This window comes from Rhinolophus sinicus, chromosome 8 (assembly GCF_057876585.1).
Source record: "Rhinolophus sinicus isolate RSI-liver-muscle chromosome 8, RSI-T2T, whole genome shotgun sequence".
Classification (NCBI taxonomy): Eukaryota; Metazoa; Chordata; class Mammalia; order Chiroptera; family Rhinolophidae; genus Rhinolophus; species Rhinolophus sinicus.
The window spans coordinates 18,734,310-18,749,127 of record NC_142508.1 but is presented as its reverse complement, the minus strand read 5'-3'; the positions used below and the strand labels follow the sequence as shown (position 1 = coordinate 18,749,127).

Here is a 14,818-nt window from a genome sequence, read left to right as displayed (position 1 = left end):
AGGATTAGTCTAACTAACTGCCTTCTGAACACTGTAGCCTATAAATCATTTTTTGTATCACAACTCTGTATAATAGAAATAAATGTTTAAAAAATATATTTACCCCAACTGTAAAACCCCATAAACAGGTTGTTCTAGTAACATTACCTGAGAAAGATGTCTATGTGACAGAAAATAAAATGATTTTACTGGGAAAAAAACAAAACAAAACAAAAAACTCATGATTTTTAGCACGGCACAGGCTTGACCAAAATAAAGACTTGATTTTCTAACCTCTTTTATGCCTAAATATAGCTTCCAATAGGATGTAAACAAATATATAGATATGGTGGCAACTTTAGGTAACCTTTCTTAAAACACATGGGCACGTGCCCATTGTTTCTGCCATCTTTCATCCTTTCCTCCATCCTCCATCTCACCGAAGCTCTACCTGCCATCTGGACCCGGGAGGAATTACAGCCACATGCTAGAGATGACAAAGCTGTAAACTAGAAGTACGGTAAAGCAGAGCCACCGCTCCACTCCTAAACTGCCTCCTCGGGATTTTACCAGGAAGAAACACAAGAGTTCTATCTGGTTGAAACCAGTGTTCTTTACCCTCTCTGTTACTTATAGCTGCACATGATCCTATATGATGCACAACCATGATCTCTTTGTGAGGACGGTAACCCACTCATCACATTGTAACTTTTAATTGTACCAGTCTTTATGAGGTAGCATGTAACAGCAGGAAAAAAAAATAAAATTTGTAATAGAAATTCCTTTACTTTCTAGCTCTTTTATCGATGGCAAATGTCTTAACCTCTCTTGCTCTCAGATTTTCATCAGTGAAGGAGGGGAAAATGACCTCCTACCTCAAACTGTTGTGATCTATAGTCAATCAAATGAAAACTACAATTTCTTTTGTCCTTTTTTTACAGGATCCAAGTCATTTTGAATTAGAGATTTGATGCCTTTAACTTTAAAATACCTTTCAGCCTCATTACCTCTTTTCTAGTTTTCCCTGCTCACCAAATTAAGGGACAGCAAATAAATCAATTGTCATTTATAAAATAAACAAGGAAAAAAGATACCCTTGGAAGGCACTCTCCTTTTTACTGTTTCTAAAATTATCTCTGTGCCCTATCTGATTGTAAAACAATGGTCCACAAGGGCAGGAGCCATGTGTATTTTCATTCATTGTTTTATTTCCATGCACATGGTAACATCTCAGTAAATGTTAAAGGCCCACCTCCCAATCCTTCTACGACAGCCATTCCTGCAAAGGAGCCTTTCCTCTGTCATGTAATGAAAAGTTGAGAGTGGATTTAGGCCCCACCCCTACAGGTGAGCTCTTGTGACAACTTCTTGTCCTCTATTTTCTAAGTATCATCTTATAGCCAATTATTTTCCTTGATAAGAACATATTCTTATTCCACACACTTACAGCCTAATAATAAATAAAATGATAAATAAATAAAATAGACTCAAGGGTGGCCGGATGGTTCAGTTGGTTAGAGCGCGAGCTCTCAACAATGGGGTTGCCGGTTCGGTTCCCACATGGGATGGTGGGCTGCACCCCCTGAAACTGGGGATTGGAAGTGGCAACTGGACTTGGAGCTGAGCTGCGCCCTCCACAACTAGAATGAAAGACCAATGACTTGGAGCTGATGGGCCTTGGAGAGACACACTGTTCCCCAATATTCTCCAATAAAAAAAAAAAAAAGACTGATAATATACATTTTTTTTTTAAAAGAAAGAAATATACTGACTTCCCATATGCTGAAAAATAAAATAAAAAATAAAATAAAATGACTCAAAAGCTCTTTAAACTTATAATTAGCATGTATGGACTTTGTTGGTCAATTGGATGCATTGGTCTAATTTAGAAGAACAGATTAATCTGCCATGTTTTAGAACTGTGTGACTGTTTTTCACTTTTTTTTCCCTCACAGTATTGGTTCTTTCTTCTTCCATAGTTAGATTATATCTAGCCAAGATATGAGGGAGACTAAGTTAGTCTCCTGTGCCTCTTGCCTCTGCAGTTCTAGATCATTTTTTCTCCTCTAAATAGCTGTCCTCCTTTCTCATCATACCTGCCTAACATCAGTGAGATAAACTCTTTCACAAAAAGATATTAATGACTGATAATGTTCAAGGTGTTACCATCCTGAGTGTGTTTTGTTAACACACCTTCACTTCTGGAATGTATGTCATCAGCATGTTACATGTAGGAAAGAATCACTGAATTTAGATGGCCATTCATTTCAATTATCCCAATAATAATCCTCTTCTCAGATTTCCCAGAGTCAACAAAAAAGGGTTGGGGGCAGGGAGTACCGTGTTTCCCCCAAAATAAGACCTAACCAGAAAATAAGCCCTAGCATGATTTTTCAGTATGACATCCCTTGAAAATAAGCCCTAATGCATCTTTTAGAGCAAACCTTAATATAAGACCCAGTCTTATTTTTGGGGAAACACAGTAATCACTCCAGCCAAATTCTACAGTATTTTTATTTGATACCAGGCACTTGAAATTAAATATGTAAAAATATTTAACTTTTTAAAGATTCCCTAGGTATTATATTATTAAAAACATTCTATCTTCCTTCAAAAGTGAAAATTCACTATTAAATAATAAATACGGAATAAAAATATTATCAAATCAATTGCTTTCTTTTCCTCCCAATCTAATTAAAAGAAATGACCCTTCAAGACATTTTATTCCTGTTATATTTACAAAATTATAAATAAAGGGAATTTTCTATTCTCTTTGATCAATTTTGCAAGTGGTATTTCATCTCATCTTCTTTATTAATTAATTTGCTATTTTTTACATTTTTGCTCTTTTCAAACTTGATCATAATTATCCCTAGCTTTTACTTGCTGCAGCATATACTTCTGTGCTCTACTAATTTGTGGATCCTTAGTTCTATTTTTGGATATTTGATCTCTTCTATTCTACATACTTGTAAATCATCTGACCCCAATTACATAATTTCTTCAACTAAGGTAAATCCTACTGAAATATAATTTTTAGTAGTTTCACTAATTTTCAGAAAAATTCCTAAACCTATCATTTCTTGATCAATTTTATTCTCTTAAACAAAAGATGTCAGCTAAGGGCCGGCCCGGTGGCTCAGGCGGTTGGAGCTCCGCGCTCCTAACTCCAAAGGCTGCCGGTTCGATTCCCACATGGGCCAGTGGGCTCTCAACCACAAGGTTGCCGGTTCAACTCCTCGAGTCCCGCAAGGGATGGTGGGCTCCACCCCCTGCAAATAAGATTGAACACAGCACCTTGAGCTGAGCTGCAGCTGAGCTCCCAGATGGCTCAGTTGGTTGGAGTGCATCCTCTCAACCACAAGGTTGCCGGTTCTACTCCCCCAAGGAATGGTGGGCTGTGCCCCCTGCAACTAGAAATGGCAACTGGACCTGGAGCCGAGCTGCGCCCTCCACAGCTAATACTGAAAGGACAACAACTTGAAGCTGAACGGCACCCTCCACAACTAAGATTGAAAGGACAACAACTTGACTTGGAAAAAAGGCCTGGAAGTACACACTGTTCCCCAATAAAGTCCTGTCCCCCTTCCCCAATAAAATCTTTAAAAAAAAAAAAAAAAAGATGTCAGCTGAAAATCACATACAAATGACTAAAATAAGGGGAAAATCTCCACCTAATTCTTTGTATTTGAAAGTTTCAAGTTAGAAAATACTCTTGCTCTGCTAAATCCAACTAAAACAACAAAAGTCATCTGAAATATCTATAGTTATTCCATCTTCCAAAAATTTCCTTCATGTATCCTTTACAGTTATTTTACTCCTTGTTCCCAAATTGTACAGGCATACCTCGTTTCATCACTTTGCTCTATTACACTTTGCAGATACTGTGTTTTTTTTAGAAAATGGAAGATTGGTGGCAACCCTGCTTTGAGCAAGTCTACTGGTGCCATTTTCCCAAAAGCATTTGCTCATTTCGTGTCTATGTGTCACGTTTTGGCAATTCTCTCAACATTTCAAACTCTTCCATTATTGTTATACTTTTCATAATGATCTGTAATCTTTGATGTTACTATTATAATTGTTTGGGGGCACCAAAAACCATGCCCATATCAGACTGTAAACCTAACTGATAAATGTTGTATGTGTCCTGACTTCTCCAACTGGCCATTCCCCTATCTTGCTCCCTCTCCTCGGGCATCCCTATTCCCTGAGACACAGAAATGTTGAAATTAGGCCAATTAACAACCCCAGCCTGGTCTCCAAGTGTTTAAGTGAAAGAAAGAGTCTCACATTCTCACTTCAAATAAAAAACTAGAAATAATTTAGCTAAGTGAATAGGGCATGTCAAAAGCCAAGGTAGGTCAAAAGCTAGGCCTCCAGTGCCAAACATTTAGCCAAGTTCTGAATGCAAAGGAAAAGTTCTTGAATGAAATTAAAAGTTCTACTCCAGTGAACACACAAATGATAAGAAAGCAAAACAGTCTTATTGGTGATGTGGAGAAAGTTTAGTGGTCTGGCTAGAAGATCAAACGGGCCATAACATTCTCTTAAGCCAAAGCCAAATTCAGAGCAAGGCTCCAACCCTTTCAATTCTATGAAGTTTGGGGTGGGGGGCGGGGGTATTGAGGAAGCTGCAGAAGAAAAGTTTGAAGCTAGCAAAGGTTGGTTCGTGAAGTTTAAGGAAATAAGCTGTCTCTATAATATAAAAGTACAAGGTAAAGCAGCAAGTGCTGATGAAGAAGCTGCAGCAAGTTATCCAGAAGCTCCAGCTAAGATAATTCATGAAGGTGGCCACTCTAGACAACAGATTTTCAATGTAGAAGAAACAACCTTCTATTGGAAGAAGATGCCATCTAAGACTTTCATAGCTAGAGAGAAGTCAGTGCCTGGCTTCAAAGCTTCAAAGGACAGGCTGACTCTCCTGTTAGGGGCTAATGTATCTGGTAAATTTAAAATGAAGCCAATGATCATTTACCTCCCTGAAAATCCTGGGGCCCTTAGGAATTATGCTAAATCTACTCTGTCTATGCTCTGTAAATGGAAATACAAAACCTGGATGCCAGCACCTCTGTTTAAACATGGTTTACTGAGTATTTTAAGCCCACTATTGGGACAACTGTTCAGAAAACAAGATTCCTTTCAAAGTAGTACTGCTCATTGACAATGCACTTGGTCATCCAAGAGCATCTCTGATGGAGATGTACGATGAGATCAATGCTGTTTTCATGCCTGCTAACGCAATATCCATTCCGTAGCCCATGTGTCAAGGAGTAATTTCAGTTTTCACATCTTATTATGTAAGAAATTCATTTTGTATGGCTATCACTGCCATACATAGTGATTCCTCTGCTGGATCTGAGCAAAGCAAATTAAAAACTTTCTGGAAAGGATTCACCATTCTAGATGCCATTGAGATAATTCATGATTCATGAGAAGAGGTCAAAATATCAACATTAACATGATTTTGGAAGAAATTGATTCCAACTCTCCTGGATAATCTTGAGGGGTTCAAGACTTCCGTGGAGAAAGTAACTGCAGATGTGGTGGAAACGGCAAGAGAACTAGAATTAGAAGTGGAGCCTGAAGATGTGGCTGAATTGCTGCAATCTCGTGATAAAACTTTAACAGTTGAGGAGTCGCTTCTCATGGATGAGCAAAAAAAGTAGTTTCTTGAGATGAAGCCTATTCCTGGTGAAGATGTCGTGAGTATTGTTTAAATGACAAAGGATTTAGAATATTACATGAACTTAGTTGATAGAGCAGTGGCCGGGTTTGAGAGGATTGACTCCAATTTTAAAAGAAATTCTACGGTGGGTAAAATGCTATCAAACACCATCGCATGCTGCAGAGAAATTGCTTATGAAAGGAAAAGTCAATCAATACAGCAAACTTCATTGTCGTCTTATTTTAAGAAATTGCCAGTCACCCCAACCTTCAGCAACCACCACCCTGATCAGTCAGCCGCCATCAGCATTGAGGCAAGACCTTCCACCAGCAAAAAAGTCATGAATTGCTGAAGGCTAAGATGATTGTTAGCATTTTTTAGCAATACACTATTTCTTAATTAAGGTAGGTAATTGGTTTTTCAGACATAAAGTTATTGCATACTTAACAGACTACAGTAGAGTGTAAACATCACTTTGACATACATTGGGAAACCAAAAAATTCATGACTCGCTTTATTGCGATAACTCGCTTTATTGTGGTGGCTTGGAACTAAACCCATTTTATCTCTGCGTTATGCCTATGCATGCTTTTTTAACAGTTCTACTTATAATGATCTTCCTGAATATCCCCCCTATTTCAGAGTCACTCACATATCCCTTCTGCCCTAGAATGTGGGGGAAATGGATTTTTCCCCACTTCTTGCAATAATAAAATATAATTACATTAAAGGACATGAAGAATGAATTATATTCTACCCTTTAAATGGGCTTTATCATAACAAAACAGTTAAACATACAATTAGTAGCAGACCAAGAAAAATTTAGACTAATTAGGCCTTGACTCTATGAGATGAGTTCACAGAATATGCCTGTGAGACAGCAATCAGGTCGATTGAGTCGATTTAAAACAAACAAACAAAAAAAATCAACTCAGAAACAGGAAAAAAAAACAAAAAAACCTCAATAGTTTTGCTTTGCAGCTGATGTAAAGCAGCCTTAATGAAATATAAGCCATTTTTTTTGCAGAGAAATAGATTTCATACTGTCCAGAGCAGATTTGAAATCTTGTAACATATGGCATTCTAAATTTGAAACAGGCTTTTCTGAACTACCTACATGATCAAGGAAGAGGAGCAGTAGAAACGGCATCAAACATGGTAGGAAGATAGGAAAACAAGGTATGTTGTTTCCAGTATATACTTAGTTTTTCTACAATATGATTCATGACATACAGTAAGATAATCACTATAAACATTTTATACACATTACAATTGTCTTGTGTTTCCTTGTTGCCAGAAGCCATACTGAAAGATAAGATAGCCTAATAATGTTCAAAAGTCTAACAAAAACAAAAAGGAAATGGCAATGAAACATAACAGAGTAATTACTATTCAGTGGGGAGACCAACGGAAGCATTTTTTTCTCTAGCTGTAATCAGTTTATAATTTTGGCTCTGCCAACAAGGCAACACATAAAGAAACAGCAAGAAACTAGTCAACTTCAATGTCATAAATGTATGGTATCTTCATGCTCTGTATCTTCACCGCCCTGACAGACGATGGGGACTACAGTTCTTAGGCGGCTGGTCCTTTCATCAAAACCAGCATCCAGACCAGATGTACAGGTTAATGTTCCACAACAGCTAATTTTTTTTTAATGTGAAAACCCCATAAAGCATAACAAATAACAGGTTTAAAATATAAATAACTAAAAAAAAAAAATCAGAAAAAAAGTACCTTCTTGTTTGTGACCAATAAGCCTACAGAAGGAGGAAAAATGCTCTCTCTAAAATATGTGGATATTATCTGATATCATGACTTGCAAAAATTATTTAATTTTAGTAGACTAGAAAGTGTGAGTTATCTTCTGCTACTTCAGCCATTTACATTTCCTATAGTGACTTTCGAGAGAAGGTTTGTTATATAGTTTATGTCATACAGACTCAGAGATTAATTTATCTGGAAAAGGAGGAAGATGAAGACTGTCTTTTAATTTGTTCAAAGAGTTGAATCACTAATGCAATTTTTCAACTGGCAGTTTGGAGTATGAAATTCACTATTTTATTTATTTAATTCCAAAACTAGTCTGTGTAAGAGCATACATATCCTTAAAGATATTGTTAATGATATTCTACCTTTTGAAAAAACAAACAAAAATGCACATAACTGGCATAATCAAAGTGTGTATTGAATTTATTCTCATTTAATAAATATGGAGCTACTCTACTTTCTAAAAAGAAATCTACTTTTCAGTAGCTCCATAGATGGCAATAGATAATATACTTATTCATACCAACATTTTTAATTAAGTGTTCAATACGTGGCTTGGCGTGAGGACTTTTTCAAGTGGTTGTATTAGCCAACGTATCCAACCATTGTATCCACATTTTATTTAAAATATTGCTTCTTTTTTCACTAAAGATGATGGTTATAAGTCCTAGAAGTGAATCAGCTATGTTTTCAGATGGTTGTGCCAAGGAAATCAGAGGGTAAACAGAAAGTTGCCAAGTCAGAAGCCACCTCTGGAGCTGGGGCTGCACTAATGGTCGCAGGAACATATGGTAAGAACAGTCCAGAGTCCCAGTGGGTGAAGGTGAGCGGGGAAAGCAGCAGTGATGCCCCAGAAAGTATAGATGCAGGCAGGACAACAGGGACAACTGGTGACTTGGTAGGTGAGAGTCTGGGGCTCTGAGAAGAATGAATTGCTATGAATGTCAAAAAGGTGCCAACTGCTTTGCTGGAGTACAAAGTGTGCGTCAGATGCCTTTCCTGCGGGGAGTAAGTAGGAAACTTGAGACCCTCATTAACTCTTTGAGACTACTAGGGTGCCATTTGATGAATGACAATGCCAGTTTTCCAAATGGAGCCCAAGCATCTGCTGGAAGGAACATATGCCCTAAAATTACCCACTTATTAAAGTAGAGGGTTACCCCCACCCAAAGAATGTGTCTGTGTAGGAATGACTTGTATATGTACATCACGTACACGCAGCTATTATATTAAAGACAGACACAGAGATAGAGACTGGGAGACATCTATGCAGGCATAGCACAGAGTTCTTAAGAATATTCCCTTCTTACTTTAAGAAAAAGAATCTGAGATGTCACATTTAGATAATCGAGAGTCTAAACTTGCTACCAGGTTTCTTTGTCTGCATTCACTCTGACTTGCATTCATATCACAGACCTTCTTTTAGAGTTATTATATTTCTACCTCCTGCCATAGATTCATATTTTAATATTTATTTTAATTAATATTTAATAGTTACTTAATATTTAATATTCATAGTGTCTTTATTGTTTCATATGAGATAGCTTCCCCAGACTACTTCTTAAAAGTCCTGCTGTAACCAGGGAGGCTGCCAGCTCCGGGTCATGACTCACGTCGAGTTCTGCAGACTTTTGGTTTAAGTACAGGATGGAGGAAGAAGGTATTCTCTTCTCTCCTTGTTTAGCAGCTCTGAAAAAGAAACTGACTTGTCAAGTCCCCTGTCGGTTCACAGAACTGACATGATCTGACATGTCAGAGCATGGCCTTGACATGGTCTTTCAAAGTATTCCGCTCATAATTATTGCATGTTGCCATCAGGTGAAAAATAGCCTCTCAGGCACAGCTTGTGGGTAAAAGAACCATTGGGGTGGTTAACTGAATTCCATTTTTTTTAAATGCAACTCTAAAACAGATAAACATCAATTTTAATCAAGTTATTAATCACTATGCTGAAACTGAACATGTAATTACAGGGAAACGGGTTTTGTGCAAAGATGACGAGATGGAGACAGAAATACTGAACATCACGCCCAAGTCCTGTATTCTCCCTCCACGTGGGTACAGACTCGCTGAGGCTGTTTGCTTCTGAAACCGGGAGTGCCTGGCATTTGTGAATATCCTTTCAAGGAAACTCATACATTATAAGTGAAACATTTCCATAGTGGTGATTTAACAGACTGTGGTACATGCAAAATGTTGCTATTATCTGCAGTCTCTGGAAGTATGGTTCTCTGGGGCGGGGGGAGGGGCACAGTGTGCCCCTCAGGAGCAAGGAACTGGGCGAATCCAGGAGAGGGAACTCAGGTTGCTTGGGTGCTGGGTAGCCTCTCTCTGTCTGACCAGTGTCTGTTGTCTTGATGGGAACTTAAAAGAACGTCACAGTGAAGGGTTGTGCTCTCTTCTAAGCAATATCCATTTCCCCTGAAAACCCAGAGTTATCAAAACGATGTTTAAACCTGTGTTTTGCAACATGTGGTCCCTGAACCAGAAATAGTAGCAGCACGTGTCAGGGAACTTGTTAGAAAAGTAAATCTTCAGGTCCGACCCCAGTTCTACTGAATCAGAAACTCTGGTCTGGGCCCTGGCAATCTGTTTTAACAAAGTGATTGTGAGTCACTGTAAAATTAGAGCCATTGGTTTCAACTGTAAGCAATTAGGTGTAGTTATTCTATGTTACTCTAAGCTTTAGTCACTAATTAATCTGAACCTGGTCGTGTCCCCTGGCTTGACTCTCACAGCTCTTACATTTTAAGTAGTTTCAACCTAAAACACAACAACAGAGCTGGGAAATAAAGCCAATTTTCTGATTTTTTTTTTAAAGAAAGGCCTCTATGTGAGTTATCAGGTCAATTTTCCATCCTAGTCACAAATAGTATATTCACACTGTCTGTGCTGTTTCAGTGATTGAGGGAAACTAAAGAGTATTTGTCAAGTCTCAACGTAATATCCAGCCACAGTCTGTGCCCACTTTTCTTTGGCCCCTTCTGCACTGCCCCTAAGCTCTAGAAGATGCAAACTCTTTCTTCATTCCTCATTCTTTCTCTCATCTTATTCCCGATTGAGGTCCACTCTGCAGGACTTACATCATAGTCTTCCCTGCAATTTAATTTGAATTGCAGAACTCTCTTTCATGTTCATACTAATCCTCTTGTACCTTCTTTTCCCTCCTAGAAACAGAAGAAAGTTGGAAGGATTGTGTTGTACACGATCATACAACACATGTGATGTTTTTTCATGACAGTTTTCCTATCAGCTTGTTTTCACCTCTTTACTTGATGATTTGTTTTCTCTACCCGGGATAAAAAGTGTCCTCCTCTTTTTCTACTTCATTTCTGATCAATACGTGAAAAATTAAAGTAACAGTTTCCTTGGTAACAGCTGCCCTCCCACTGCCCTTTTATAATCTTTTGCCCAGTTTGGTCTGTTCAAGTAAGAGATGGTTGTGATAGAGTGGAAAGGTCACTGCAGGACAAAAGATGCGTATTCAGGGAATAATTTTAGCACTTAAAGACTTATCAGCACACACCACTTAAAACTCTGGGCTATAGTCTCCTGATCTGGAAAACGAGATTAACAATTACCCTTGACCTGCATACTCTATACAACTCTTGAGAAGATCAGATTTAAAAATGTATGTGATGTCATGGTGAACATTGCAAAGAGCTATATTAACCTAAATTACTACTATCCGTTGAGCGAGCTCACAAGATGCAAAGTGAAAACAAAAAGACTAGGACTTGAAAGTTATTCCAAGTCTCCTTTGAGTAACAGCGGCCTTTTAATCTATAGAGTCAGAATGCCACACACCATTTAGGCAGGGTGATCCAATTGACTAGCTAGTAAATGTTTCCAATAAAAAGCAAATGGTAATTGTTCTGTTTTGCTGCAAAGGTTCTAAGTAGAGAAAGTTAGAAAATATTGCCTAAGATATTTCCATAGTTGGAAGAAAGGGAGTCAACCTACTGAAGACGACGCAACGTACAAGAACCATGGAAAGGGACGTGGGGTCATGATCCCACATGAAAATGTTTACTAATATAAAACGGGCTTTGTGGTTAATCAATAATGCATTAATATGTGATCGGGGTGGAATCACACCCATAGAAGTTACTTTGGATCATTAACAGTAGTACAGAGTTCCATCAATTTAAATGGCCCTTGAAAATAAAGCATAATATTTACTTCCCCAGTCTTTCTTTAAATCTTAGGGGGAAAAAATCGATTTGGAACTTGGAAATCACCAAAACAAAGAGGCTGAAATAAGACAGAATGTCTTAGCTCTCTTTATTACTGAAACTGCATAAGAAAGAAAAAACACAAAAAAACAGCCCTCGGCACCAGCAGTGTTAATTATCTACATTATTTTTCCTTGTATATAATCTTGGGGAAAAAAATCAGCCTGTTAACCTTGTAGAGTACATTGCTCAGCATGAGTGTGGGGACAGAGCCAGGAGTGCAGTTTCCAGGCTCTCGCCCTCACGTGGAAAGGCGCTGGCTCAGGTAGTAAATGGCCATCAACTGTGATTGGATGGCCATCAGCTGTGGCTAGTTGGCTGTCAGCTGTAACCAGTGAGCCATTGGCCACTAATATAACTGCTGTGGCTCTGCTACTAGGAAAAAAATGGGGGCTAGCAAGAACATGGTGGCTGAGCTAGCAAGCGGCGGAGTGTGGATTGTGGATTGTAGCTAGCAAGTGATATTGGTTGGCAGAGAGAAATGGACTGCGGGTTGCGGATCATTTGGCTCCTGCTTTCTGTGTCTCCAACCCAGCCACCAGCGAGACTATAGTGGTATGACTCCCTACCTATGGCTCCGTGGGTGTTCCTTTTTGGCCTCATCATATCCTGCGTTCTTATGTGGGGAGCCGGAGCAGAGACCCCGCAGGCCACCCCGCATGACAAAAGCATAACACTTTTTTTTTTTTTTTTTTTTTTTTTTTTAAGAAACAGAAACATCAGTGCTTGCCCTAAAAAACACCCTAAAATAGTGCTTCTCAATGTATGGTCCACAAACTACCTGCAACAGAACTAACTAGGATACTTGTTTCATACTCTCATTTATTTTCCCAAAAATTTCATAGAATCGACTATTTTGAATGAGGTACGTAAAGAATAAAATGCATCAACATAAGACTGAGGTTTTATTAATGGAACAATCTACCTTTTAAAATAAAATATCCTCTAAGAACACACTTAGAAATTACTAAATAAAATGGGATCCTTCAAAAGGTCGGTTTGCATGGTCAGCTAAATTCTTTTCATAATTGGTAAACTGGCTTCTATAATCACAAACCCCTCTTTCTGGATCCCCAGTAGGAGAGAATTTGTGAATAACAGCCACTTTACTTAATAATATTCACCCCGCATTGGAGCGATTATAAAGCAGCATAAAATTTATGCCATATCCTCCTCAGAAAAAGTTTGGGAGCCTTTAGACATTACCTAATTGTCCAAACGAATAGAGATACAGATGAAATAAACAAAGGTTCAAAATCATCCACAGGTTCACATAGTGAGAGAGAAGATTAAGGTTATTGAATATATATGCTGTAGATGGTGAAGTTGAAACAATAAAGTAAGACAAATAACAACCCCCAAATTTCTAGAAAGGCAGTTTCCCTCATTAAAGTCACCCCAAACTGAAAATATTAACATAATCTACAAATAATAATTTAAAATAAAATAGTCTATATACTAACATTAGTCTATACTAACATCAGTCTATATACTAACAGACTAAAATAGTCTAATATACTAACATTAAGCTGATAACATTATCTTTAAAATAATTTAAGTTTGCAAGTTTTCTCAACATGAATGAGTTAAGAATTTAAAGACCAAAATTTACACAAAACTGAATTCTAATCAGATAACTGATTTTAGGGGCTAATAAATACATTTTAGGGAGAATGTATCTTTGTTATACACTCCTGTAAACGAAAAAAGAGAGAACACAAATGGATCAATGTGGGAAAGGCACATGCCCATTTTAAGCTATTTTTCATCATTATTCATAGGACTGTGTCCACATACCAAATTTCATGGAATTATCCTACAAAAGTATCAGTCCAGTATAAACTTATCAGCAATCATCTTCCCAGAATAAAAATAAAATTTTTAAGTTATCTTGATATCTACCGTGTTTCCCTGGAAATAAGACCTAGCCAGACAATCAGCTCTAATGTGTCTTTTGGAGCAAAAATTAATATAAGACTCTGATATGATATGATATGATATGATATGATATGATATGATATGATATGATATGATATATGATATGATATGATACCTGGTCTTATAGTAAAATAAAACTGGGTATTATGTTAAGTTTTGTTCCAAAAGACGCATTGGAGCTGATTGTCTGGCTAGGTCTTCTTTTCGGGGAAACAGGGTCATTAGCACAACTTGAAATTTGGTAATAATTTACCCACATTTTCAAAATGTGATATTTACCAAAGAAGGAAACACCAAATTCCTTTAAGTTAAAAATAAACTATATATCAGATGCCACCTCATTTGAGATTCACAGCATACCCATCTCTCCATTTGGGGCCTCAGGGGGCACTGGCTTGTTGATCTCTGAAAATGCATGGCATAAAATCCGATGGCTAACATTGTCCTTTTAAAGTGCTCTTCAGAAAGAATAACTCTCTTTTCATGGGCATTATATTCATTGCCAGCAAATAAACACTCAATTCATCATTCCAAGAAACATTTTTGGAGGACCATTGGGGTTTGGCTCAGTTCTGCATTCAGGCCAGCCCTGAGCTCGCCGTCTTACCTCTCTTCAAGACACACCTTGAGGAAAGGAAATACTCTCTTCTCTCCCTTGAGTGGGACAGTTAAATTGGACATTTTAAATTTTCAATTTGCTTACTGAAAAAAAAAAGTTCAACTTGAATTCTAGACTATAGAAATGGTTATTAAATCTGAAAATTTCCTACCCTCACCCTATGAGCTATTAACAGAATGCAATTAAAAAATATTTGAGATATTCAGGGTTTATAATTCTCCTAGCCTTTTTTTTTTTTTTTGTCAGTTTTAAGGTTAGAATTTAATCAGAGTTGCCACACTAAACCTCTTTATTTTTACAAATACTTCTGTGTTGTGATTAGCATTAGCAAAGATGGCTTAAATTAAATGGCCTAAGAACATCATTTGTGATCTGTCATTTATTATTTGAATAATTTTACATTTAATCTGGAGTGAATAGTACAATGGCACATATTCATAATTTTTATTATTTATTTTAAATATCAATCCTAAACAACATTCCCAACTTAATATGATTTTTTTTTAAATCACATTTTAGATTCCTTTAAATATCAAGCCATGCTCCATGGTCCATAAATACATTAGGTCTGCAGTCAGCAGTGTGCAAATTTATCAAAAACTCACAAGTAAC

At 37.4% G+C, this 14,818-nt stretch overlaps 1 protein-coding gene across 4 annotated transcripts in view; it reads right to left on the bottom strand.

The window, feature by feature from the left end:
• Positions 1-14,818, bottom strand: part of GRM8 (glutamate metabotropic receptor 8) — a 681,950-nt gene that overhangs the window by 265,398 nt on the left and 401,734 nt on the right. The gene's annotated exons all lie outside the window — the stretch shown is intronic.